The sequence below is a fragment of the Urocitellus parryii genome, chromosome 2 (genome assembly GCF_045843805.1).
Source record: "Urocitellus parryii isolate mUroPar1 chromosome 2, mUroPar1.hap1, whole genome shotgun sequence".
NCBI lineage: Eukaryota > Metazoa > Chordata > Mammalia > Rodentia > Sciuridae > Urocitellus > Urocitellus parryii.
The window spans coordinates 38085215-38097696 of NC_135532.1; positions in this window are offsets into that span (position 1 = coordinate 38085215).

Sequence of the window (12482 nt, forward strand, 5' to 3'; positions counted from 1 at the left end):
CAAGTTCTTATTCTTCAAGTAAATGAAATCTGTCACCTTCAAGGTAGCATGCAATCTATTTCTTAGCATGGAGGCTGCCAGCCATTTCTAGGTGGGTCTTATTTTCCACATTGGAACAGAACACTGCCTTGTCAAATAGGGGTAAGATCAAGGAGCATAGAACATTCACCAACATAGATCATGTGCTGGAGGACTATAAAAACAAATCTTAATAATAATAATAGTAATTTTTTGGGGGGTGCTGGATTGGAACCTAGTGCCTTATTTTTATTTTATTTACTTATTTATATGTGGTGCTGAGAATCAAACCCAGTGCCTCGCACATGCTAGACAAGCACTCTACCACCGAGCCACAACCCCAGCCCAAAAGATCATTTTTATTGTACACTAAGTTCACATATTTAATTGGATATATGTGGGTTTAGATGTTTCTGCATCCTTCATTTTATTTCATGATTCTAAATGTAGATTTTTCCAATATCATATTAGTTTAATGAATATCTTTAATGTTACTGTATCTGGTAGAAGAAAAAAAACCTCCTATTCTCTGCATTTTACCCCTCCCCCATTTTACAGCCATTCTTATGCACTTACTTCTCTCTCTCCCTCCCTCCCTCCCTCCCTCCCTCTCTCTCTCTCTCCCTCCCTCCCTCCCTCTCTCTCTCCACTGAGCTACAACCCAGCCCTCCTTTTTAAATTTTTATTTCTCTATTGAGATTCCCTACCTCTTCTCTTGGCAATACCATACTTTCATCAAGTTCTTTTTTTTTTTTTTTTTTGGTACCGGGGATTGAACTCAGGGGCACTTAAACCACTCAGCCACATCCCCAGCCCTTTTTTGTATTTTATTTTGAGACAGGGTCTTGCTGAGTTGCTAGGGTCTTGTTAAATTGCTGAGGCTGACTTTGAACTTTCGATCCTCCTGCCCCAGCCTCCTGAGCTGCTGGCATTACAGGTTTGCACTACCTTGCCCGGCCAGTTCTGTCTTCTGAAGGCTGACTTCTCTCTAATTTCTGCCTGTTTTTTCATTAGGCTTCCTGAGGTCTCTTGTGTGTCTCTGTAGTTTAGCAGTCACAGGGATTTGAGCACTTTATACTCAACTTTTGGATCTCAGACCTCCTGTGGCTTTCATAGATTTTCCCACTTAATATCCATCTCTTGTGCTGCTCAAAATTACATTCTCTGATACCTTGACCCAGTAGGGCTGTTTTTCTGCCACTAGAGCTGGAAGGTGTTGAGGAGTTCCCTTTCACTTAAGAAATAAGAACTCTCAGTTCTCGCCTGATGCAGTAGCATTCATTCAAGAATAAACTCTTGGGCTGGGGATATAGCTCAGTTGGTAGAGTGCTTACCTTGCATGCAAAAGGCCCTGGGTTCCATCCCCTGCACCAAAAAAACAAGCAAAAAATACCACAAAAAATACTGCTTCTAGTATTTTATTATTAAATGTAATATTTTCTGTAGGTTTTTTAGTTTGATGACCCTTCAGATTAGATTATGAATAAATAGAAATAGCAACTGTCATTTATTTGTTTTGGGTTTTATTTTTATGTTTTGTCCTGCTGGGGATGAAACCAGGGCTTTGTATGTGCTAGGCAAGCATTCTACCCACTGAGCCACATCCTCAGCTCTGTATTTTGTTTTTCTTACAGACAAATTAATATGATTCACGGAAATAGTTATATTTTTTATTGCCAGATTTTTGAAATTTGGTTACACATGAAATTTGCCGCATGAGTGCATGTAGATCGTAAATTCTGATGTTCCTTCAGTGAGGATGCTTCATCCATTTTTGAACAGTCCTTCATACTACCTATGTGTGTGGTTGGGAATTCTGCCTTCTCAGAGCTCATGGAGTAACTTTCGAGTGGATTGGGATAGGTCCTACTAATTGCTGAGTTTTTGTCCTTGTTTGTGAAGCACTGACACGGTTCTCTCGTGAATGTACTTGGGTCGAGTTTCAAATATTGGTCAATCCTGCAGCAGATTTGGAAATATTGCAAGGATTTCACAGTCGGAGGAAACAGCGTATCTTGACATTTAATAAAAGTATTTAAGCCTATAGAAATACCATAGCTGAGTATAAATTTCATCAGGCAAAATTGAATCTAAAGTGATTAGTAAAAATTCTGCTGACAACAAAACAAACCGGGTTGAAACATTCAATGGATGCTAGCTCTGGGCCCACACCACATGGTGGCAGGCTCACTCTGCATAGCAACGTCCTCTTTCTCAGGGCAAAAAAAAAAAAAAAATCAAGGAAAAAAAAACCTTAATGCTTGCATTATTCACCAAATCTTAACACTTGCATATATTAAACCATATAGTTTAGGAAATTAACTATTAGAAGGATGACACAGGGCTGGGGTGGAGCTTAGTGGTAGAGCACTTGCTTAGCATGCAGAGGCCCTGGGTTTGATTCCCAGCACTGGAAATAAGAAAGGAAGGAAGGAAGGAAGGAAGGAAGGAAGGAAGGAAGGAAGGGAGGAAGGAAGGGAGGAAGTTAGTTAGTTAGTTCACAAAAGGATGACCTAAGTTATTAGGTTGTCAAGATTATATTTTCACTAAAACAATGCCACTTTTCCTTGTATTGGTACTTGAACAGCAATAATTTGACCTTCACTCAGACCTTCACTCAATCTCAATTTCTTCATCTCTAAAAGATGGGTTAATTGAATTACAGTCCTCAAATTGTCATACCTCTCTCATAACTAAGGAAAACCTGAATATTCTTCTTTAGTAAAGAATATCAGTCAGTCTGCAGTTAGCTTTGTTAGGAATATGATTTCCAGAGTTAGGGTACCTAGTTTGAATCTGAATTCTGCCATGTATTAGTGAGATATTAGGTAGGGAATTCAGTCCATGAAAATTTTACTTTCCTCATCTGTAATATGGTATAACATATAGTATATATTTTATGGGTTGTTAGGGTGACATGGAAAAACATGTATGTATGGCAAAGATTGGCTAACAAGTTATCAAACTGTTTCTTTTTCTTCCTTAGCAAATAGCTAAACCACATGTCCCATCTTCACTAGCAGTTAGTTGTGGCCCTGTGACAGAAGCTGCTTGCCACCTCTAGGCTTAGTTCACAATCTCCCATTGTGATTCTCCTTTTTTTTTTTTTTTTAACCCTTTGCAAAGACTCTGGGAACCATTTTGTTAAAGATGGTGGAACCACAAAAGGGAAGGGCACTTGGTCCCCGAATCGTGGCTTGGAGGAGTGCTTCATGCCTCTGAGGAGCTCTGTTAAGATCATTACTCAATATTACAAACCAAAAGCCTAACACACAACTTAAAACACAAGCAACAGAATGGTGATTCTGTCTTGCAGTACACATGATTTGGCCTTTTGCTTTTTTCTTTTTTCCGGTACTAGGAATTGAACCCAGGGGTGCTTTACCACTGAACTACATCCCCAGCCCTTTTTATTTTTTCTTTTGAGACTGAGTCTCCCTAAGTTACTTACTAGGTCCTTGCTAAGTTGCTGAGGCTGGCTCTGAATTTTCGATCCTCCTGCCTCCATCTCCTGAGCTGCTGGGATCCCAGGCTTGTGCCCCAGCACTTAGCTGATATGGCCTTTTACTCATTTATTTACTTCTTAAAATTTTCTAAAGCTAGAGAAAGTACAGGAAATAAAATTGTAGATGCAGTGAAAAATATGAATTATTCATAGATATAACTTGTAGAAAGTTAATATTTTGTATTTATAGCTGGTGCATTTTAAAAAATCAATGGGAGATAAAAGAAGGAAAATCAGATAAAAATTCAAGGTCGTGTCATCTTGAAAATTGTATTTAAAATTACTCCTTCGTGGTTTACTTCAGCCCTTTTTATGATTCATTCAATGGTTCTTCTCAGTATTTTCCACAATGCTTATTCAGCTGTCTTGTTTCCTGACTCCAGAACCCTTTTGCTGTTTCAGCACTTTTGCTCATGCCAATCCCCAGTTTTCTCTGACTAATGAAACTTTACCTCTGAAAGCCTAGACTAAATTTCATGTAATCTGCGAAAGCCTTCCAAGACTTTCCCAGCGCCACTCAACCAGAACACATAGACCAATCCCAGATTCCTATCATTCTCTCTCCTGGGCTAGCTGTTATTTTTCAGGTATGTTTATAAAGCTTGATTTTGCCTACTCAGATTGTAAACTCCCTGGTGACAGGGCCTGTGCCTTTTTTTTTTTAGTTTGTGTTGCTCACAGGAAATAGTAGAATTATTTGCAAATAGTTATTGATGACTGACTCATTTATTTAAAAGCCCCAAGTCAATGAGATTTTCCCTAACATCTTCATATGTATCTTTCTTTCATGAAGTTTTATAAGAATAACAAGAAACAGCTCTCATAAAGTTTTCCCCATCAATGAATAAGATTTTACAATTAAGGAACAATAGTGACTGAGCTGGTATTTTATAGTCAGAAATTTTAAGAGAACAAATAGTGCCTGTTTTTCCATATTGAAATGAGGCTTATTTTATATGTACTACCAATTAAACTAGTTTTGCTTTTAAAACCTCTCCTCAACTATTTGTTCTTCTCTCTCTCTCTCTCTCTCTCTCTCTCTCTCTCTCTCTCTCTCTTTATATACTTGCTTTAGATGTTTTACTTAAAAATATTGTTATAGCTGCAAATTTTAACATTAGGCCTTAGAATGTTTTAATTTTGAATTTTGCCTTTCATCCTCTATTTTATTATCATTTATTGTTCTAGTTCTATCTTGTGCTTATTCTCTAAAAATTAGTCACTTTTTATGGGCAATGTACATTTAGATTTTCCAGTGTGTCTACCCATGTTTTGCTGGTAGTGCATTTATTGACCCTTGTTTCCTAATCTTTCCTGATGAGATTATTTTTCTTCTTTCTAAACTACATGGTTCAGAATTTCTTTCAGCAAGGATCTGTGAGTGGGAAATGCTTTTAATCTTGGTTTAAAAATGTCTTTATTGGGCCAGATGTGGTGGTGATACTGTGATCCCAGCAATTCAGGATGCCAAGGCAGGAGGATTGCATGTTCATAGCCAGCCTCAGCCATTTAGCAAGGCCCTAAATAACTCAGGGAGACCCTGTCTCAAAGGAAAAAAATTAAAAGGGCTGGGGATGTAGCTCAGTGGTAAAGTACCCCTGGGTTCAATCCTGGTACCAAAAAAAAAAAAAAAAATCTTTATTTTTGTTTTCACCTTTGAATGCTAATTTAATGATTGTTAGATTAACAAATATTTTCCCCTATCATTTTGAAGGTGTTATTCTGTTATCTTCTGGCATCAATGGTTTGCAATAAGAAGCCAGCTTTCAGTCCACATTGTTTCTTTGTAGGTAGTGTGACTTTCAGATCATCCCTAATATTTGTAAGACCCAAAACAAAATTTCAAATGGTGTCCATATACCATCTATCTAAATATGTACAAGTTAAAGATCAAGCTAACACCTTGTTAAATAAAATATATCCTATCCTCCTATCTTAACAAACAAAGCTTTATAATGACCTGAATAACCTAACTTCAAATTTAGACTTTTTGAAATCCAATGGGTTCCATATGAGAATTTGGAAGGGGAGTGAGTGACTATTATCCTGGCACCTGCCTCTCAGCTCATCCCTGTTCTTTCTCAATTCTTGTTTTATCTTGTATTGCAAGGGGCTTCACACACATGCTTCTAAACACTCCATTTCCAATTCTGTCCACATTCCCCACGGAGTCAACTCCCTGGGCACTTCATGGTTCAACATTATGTAATCTGTCCTTGGGGGATATGGACCTAGGGAAGAGGCCTATGCAGGTCTTGAAAGTTGATTGGAACTGTCTCTGCAGGGAATTCCAGGGTCCTGGGCCTCAAGGACAGGGTTTGGAGGGAAAGAACAGATTTTGGTTGGGCATCTTTTATTGCTGCTGCAATAATCTCCTTAATGGTCTCCTCTTGTCCACTCTATTGTCCACAGTGTACCCAGAGAGAATTTATTTTATTTTTAAAAATTTTGTAAATTTTTTGGTTACACAGAATACCTTTATTTTGTTTATTTACTTTTATGTGGTGTTGAGGATCGAACCCAGGGCCTCGTGCATGCTAAGCGAACGCTCTACGGCTGAGCCACAACCTCAGCCCCTGGAGAGAATTTTAAAAAATATTCAATCCCAGTATTTTATGGTCTTGCTTCAAAACCCTTTAAAGGCTTCCCATTGCATTTGAAATAAGGTCCACCAAGTTCTGAGTGGTACTTGAATATTCTAGATTCTTAGGGAACTGCTTATCTGAAAAGTTTCTCTTTCTGAAACATACTCACCTTCCTGCTCTTCACCTTACTTCTAACTGTCCTTTTCTTCTTGCCTTAAATGTCACCTCCTCACCAAGTACACTTCCTGTTATTTGCTATCACTGAATCTTGTTCATTTCCTTTAGAGTACAAATCACACATTCATTGTTCTTGCTTATTGTCTTCTCCAAACTGTAATCGACATTAGAGAGACTGTCACAGTTATGATGTCTTTTGGAAGCTATGAGATATAATCAAATTAGTACCTCTGAGCTGACTATTAGATGACCTTTGAAACAATGAGAGGAGATCAGCACAGTTTACTGGGGAGTCCTTTAATCAACACCTGTTGAACAAAAATAAGTGGGATTGGGTGTCAATCAGTCAGTGGGATTCTCGCTGCCCAGAACTGGGCCAGGCTTTGAGTAAGGCAGTTAGTTCTCTTCTGCTGAGGCAATCCCAAGAAGATTAATGGCTGTAACCTGCGCAGGGCAGTGTGGCATCCAGAATGGGGATAGGATTTTTTTTTTTTTTTGCTACAAGGGATTGAACTCAGGGGCACTTGACCACTGAGCCACATCCCAGCCCTATTTTGTATTTTATTTAGAGACAGGGTCTCACAGAGTTGCTTAGTGCCACACCCTTTGCTGAGGTTGGCTTTGAACTCGCAATCCTCCTGTCTCAGTCTCCTGAGCCTATGGGATTACAGGGGTGTCACCGTACCCGGCCTCTTTCCCTAGGAATAACTTATAGAAGAAAGGCTATACTAGAATTAACTAGTGTTAATTAACTGTAACTAGTGTTGAGCCTGCAACTGTTGTTCATCTTCTCCCTTCTCTCTTGTCTATTATAGATCCTTTTCATTGACAATTAGCAGCTCGGAAAGTTTAGGTGATTTACATGGTAAAGTACCTCGGACTCTTGAGGCACATATGTACCACCTCCTCTTTACCTCCTCAGGACTAGCCATTGCAATTGTGCAAGACAGCACCAAAATATGTTCAATTTGATTTTCTGATTTTCAATACATGCCTTGATTATATAAGAGTAGCTCTACTGCCTCTTGTTGGTAAATCAGTTACCCCAACCAGGAAAGATCCTATTCTTGCCTGCTGGTCCTTGGCATGAGGGGCATAAAGTACCTGGATGATGATATAACTTTAAGTTCAGTAGAGACTCCTGCTATGTTTCTTGGTAGAAATGTTCCTCCTGGGAACAAAGACCTTTGAACTTGTGACTGAGGGTTTTGAGGATGAAGACACAAATTCCCCAGGTGGTCACAGGAATTGATAGTAAATGGGGACCTGCTGCTTCCATACTTTGGATCCCACTCTCAGGTAGTCTCCTCTTGGGATACAATACCAAAAAAACAGGGATTGATTTAGGGCATTACTGCATCCTGGAGAACACTGCTTTATCCTTGTAGGGTATCATCTGCAAGCTGGCACTTCAGCAAGCTTTTAACATTCTGTCCCATTGCTCATTAGACCAGTAGCTTCTGGATTGTGTGCAATATGACAGGTCCAGTAGATTCCATGGTTATTTTCCCTTTGCCACATCTCCTTTGCTCTAAAGTTGGCTCCTTGGTATGATGCAAAGATATGTGGAATGTGATGCTCATGGATCAAATACAACAGAAACCCTTGATTGGTCACATTGGCTGAGATCCTGCAGGCAGGAAAGGTAAAACCAGAAACAGGATACCTGCCTGTTGCTGTTACTATGACAGCCTGCTGCCAGTGGGGGTCAAATCCAATATCGTCAACTTGCCACCAAGTTGTCTTCAAAGTGTCTTCAAGGGATAGTGCTTTGTTGGGTTTCAGCTATGGTTTCTGTTGGTGGCAGATTGACCATTTGTTCAGGGCAGTAGACTCACACTAGTGGGCGGAGGTCATGCTGCTGGGCTCATGTATAGCCTCCCTCTTTGCTACTATGTCTTCTCTGTTTATTAATCCATTATGCTGAAGAGGGTGGCTGATGAAATGAGTCATTCTGCTTAATTATTCATGGCCTCTCAATGGTCAAGGCTCTCAGGACTTGTAGAGGAAAGAGATGGGAGCAAGAGTGGCAATCTAGTCACAATCAGGCCCCAGCCCATCCCAGAGGGAGTTCCAAAGCTGAGATGAGTTTTTAGAGTTGGCCCCTGTTGAGGGAGTTAGGTCTTAGCCTTATGTTACAGACTGTCCCTAGAAGGGGAATGACTTTAGGTAAGGCAGCCATTTTTTTTGTGTGTGGTACTAGGGATTGAACCCAGGGTCTTGTGCATGCGAGGCAAGCACTCTACCAACTGAGCTATATCCTCAGCCCCAAAGGCAGTTTTCTTTAGCCAAGATAATCACTGAAAAGAGCTGTCAGAAGCTTTCCAGAAACTGAGGGAATAAATCCTTTCATTAGTCTTTTTTTTTTTTAAACCAGGGATTGAACCAAGGGGTACTTAACCACTGAGCCACACCCCGACCCTTTTTGTATTTTATTTAGAGACAAGGTCTTGCTGAGCTGTTTAGGGCCTCACTGAATTGTTGAGGGTGGCTTTGATCCTCCTGCCTCAGTCTCCCAAGCCTCTGGGATTACAGATGTGTACCACTGTACCTGGCTAAATCATTCAGGCTTAAAGGAGAAATTGGGGGAAGTAGTACAGCACCCACAAAAGAGACCATTATTATTTTATTCACCCATGTAAAACCAGAGCTTAATACAGTGGGTAGCATGTGATACAATTCAAAAGACCTTTTAGAATAAACAAATTACTGAAATGTCCTGCGTTCTCACTTTGGAGTATATAGGTCATATTTCATCCTAAGAACTTCCAACCTTTTAGTAAGAAAAATTTCAAAGTTTAAAGAAGAGTGCAAAAAACAAGTCATATATTTAACAATTGTTAACTTTTCATCATTGTACCCTCTCCTTATGAATATGTATAGTATTACATTTTTGGTTATATTCTGTCCTTACATACTATTGCCATCTCCCCAAAATGAGGACATTTTCAAAATTACTATCATACCTAAAAGAACAGTAATCCCCAAATAGCTTCTTTTTCTTCTTTTTGTTTTTGGTACCAGGGACACTTACTTAACCACTGAGCCACATCCCCATTTCTTTTTTAAAAAACTCTTTTTTATAGCTTTATTGTATTTATTTTTTATTTTTATGTGGTTCTGAGGATCAAACCCAGTCTCACACGTGCAAGGCCAGTGCTCTACCACTAAGCCACAATCCCAGCCCCCTCCTTTTATTTTTTATTTTGCTACAGGGTCTTGCTTGGTTGCTTACAGTCTTGCTAAGTTGCTGAAGCTGGCTTCAAACCTGTGATCCAATATCTTCTAATATCTAGTCCATATTAAATTTATCTTTCTTTTTTCCTTTCTCTTATTTATTTATGCTGCTCTGGGGGTTGTATATAGGGTCTTATGCATGCTAAGCAAGTGCTCTATCACTGAGCTATATCTTCATCCCCATATAAGGTTCTGTGATTCTCCACAATTATGGCTTTAAAAAAATTTTTTAGTTGTAGATGGACACAATACCTTTATTTTATTTGTTTTTATTTTTATGTGGTGCTGTAGATTGGACCCAGTGCCACTGCCTCATGCATGCTAGGCAAGCGCTCTACTACTGAGCCACAACACCAGCCCCTCCTTTATGGCTTCTTTAAAGACAAAACCAGAAGGGCTGGGGTTGTGGCTCAGTGGTAAAGCGCTCACCTAGCAAGCAGGAGGTATTGAGATCCATCCTCAGCACCACTTAAAAATAAAATAAAGGTTATTGTGTCCACCTACAACTAAAAACAGAAAAAGAATGTTTTAAAAAAAAGATGGAGGGGCTGGGATAGTGGCTCAGCGGTAGAGTACTTGCCTAGCACGTACGAGGTCCTGGGTTCAATCCTCAGCACCACATAAAAATAAATAAATAATGTCTATCTAAAACTAAAAAATAAATATAAAATAAAAAAAGATGGAACCAGAATTCCATTTAAGGTTTATGCATTACGTTTGAATATCATGTTTATTTAGTCTCATTTAATCTACAACAGTTCTCTCTTCTCTTTTTTCCCCCCCCAATCTTAACTCTTTTTTTAAACTTTTAAATTTATTTATTTATTTATTTAATTTATTTTTATTGGTTGTTTAAAACATTACAAAGCTCTTGACATATCATATTTCATACATTAGATTCAAGTGGGTTATGAACTCCCATTTTTACCCCAAATACAGATTGCAGAATCACATTGGTTACATATCCACATTTTTACATAATGCCATATTAGTAACTGTTGTATTCTGCTACCTTTCCTACCCTCTACTATCCCCCCTCCCCTCCCCTCCCATCTTCTCTCTCTACCCCATCTACTGTAATTCATTTCTCTCCTTGTTTATTTTCCCATTCCCCTCACCACCTCTTATATGTAATTTTGTATAACAATGAGGGTCTCCTTCCATTTCCATGTGATTTCCCTTTTCTCTCCCTTTCCCTTCCACCTCATGTCTCTGTTTAATGTTAATCTTTCCTCCTGCTCTTCCTCCCTGCTCTGTTCCTAGTTGCTCTCATTATATCAAAGAAGACATTTGGCATTTGTTTTCTAGGGATTGGCTAGCTTCACTTAGCATAATCTGCTCTCGTGCCATCCATTTCCCTGCAAATTCCATGATTTTGTCATTTTTTAGTGCTGTGTAATACTCCACGGTGTATAAATGCCACATTTTTTTTTACCCATTCATCTATTGAAGGGCATCTGGGTTGGTTCCACAGTCTAGCTATTGTGAATTGTGCTGCTATGGACATCGATGTGGCAGTATCCCTGTAGTACGCTCTTTTAAGGTCTTCAGGGAATAGTCCGAGAAGGGCAATAGCTGGGTCAAATGGTGGTTCCATTCCGAGCTTTCCCAGGAATCTCCATACTGCTTTCCAAATTGGCCGCACCAATTTTCAGTCCCACCAGCAATGTACAAGAGTACCCTTTTCCCCATATCCTCACCAGCACTTGTTGTTATTTGACTTCAGAATGGCTGCCAATCTTACTGGAGTGAGATGGTATCTTAGGGTGGTTTTGATTTGCATTTCTCTGACTGCTAGAGATGGTGAGCATTTTTTCATGTACTTGTTGATTGATTGTATGTCCTCCTCTGAGAAGTGTCTGTTCAGGTCCTTGGCCCATTTGTTGATTGGGTTATTTGTTAACTTATTGTCTAATTTTTTGAGTTCTTTATATACTCTGGATATTAGGGCTCTATCTGAAGTGTGAGGAGTAAAAATTTGTTCCCATGATGTAGGCTCCCTATTTACCTCTCTTATTGTTTCTCTTGCTGAGAAAAAACTTTTTAGTTTATGTAAGTCCCATTTGTTGATTCTTGTTATTAACTCTTGTGCTATGGGTGTCCTATTAAGGAATTTGGAGCCCGACCCCACAATATGTAGATCAGAGCCAACTTTTTCTTCTATCAGATGCAGAGTCTCTGATTTGATATCAAGCTCCTTGATCCATTTTGAGTTAACTTTTGTGCATGGTGAGAGAAAGGGATTCAATTTCATTTTGTTGCATATGGATTTCCAGTTTTCCCAACACCATTTGTTGAAGATGCTATCCTTCCTCCATTGCATGCTTTTAGCCCCTTTATCAAATATAAGATAGTTGTAACTTTGTGGATTAGTCTCTGTGTCCTCTATTCTGTACCATGGGTCCACCCGCCTGTTTTGGTACCAGTACCATGCTGTTTTTGTTACTATTGCTCTGTAATGTAGTTTGAAATCCGGTATCGCTATACCGCCTGATTCACACTTCCTGCTTAGGAATTGCTTTTGCTATTCTGGGTCTTTTATTTTTCCATATGAATTTCATGATTGCTTTATCTATTTCTATAAGAAATGCTGTTGGGATTTTGATTGGCATTGCATTAAACCTATAGAGAACTTTTGGTAATATCGCCATTTTGATGATGTTAGTTTTGCCTATCCATGAACAGGGTGTATTTTTCCATCTTCTAAGATCTTCTTCTACTTCTCTCTTTAGGGTTCTGTAGTTTTCATTGTATAAATCTTTCACCTCTTTTGTTAGGTTTATTCCCAAGTATTTTTTTTTTTTTGAGGATATTGTGAATGGAGTGTTTTTCCTCATTTCCGTTTCAGAATTTTTGTTGCTGATATACAGAAATGCCTTTGATTTATGTGTGTTGATTTTATATCCTGCCACTTTGCTGAATTCATTTATTAGTTCTAGTAGTTTTTTTGTAGACCCTTT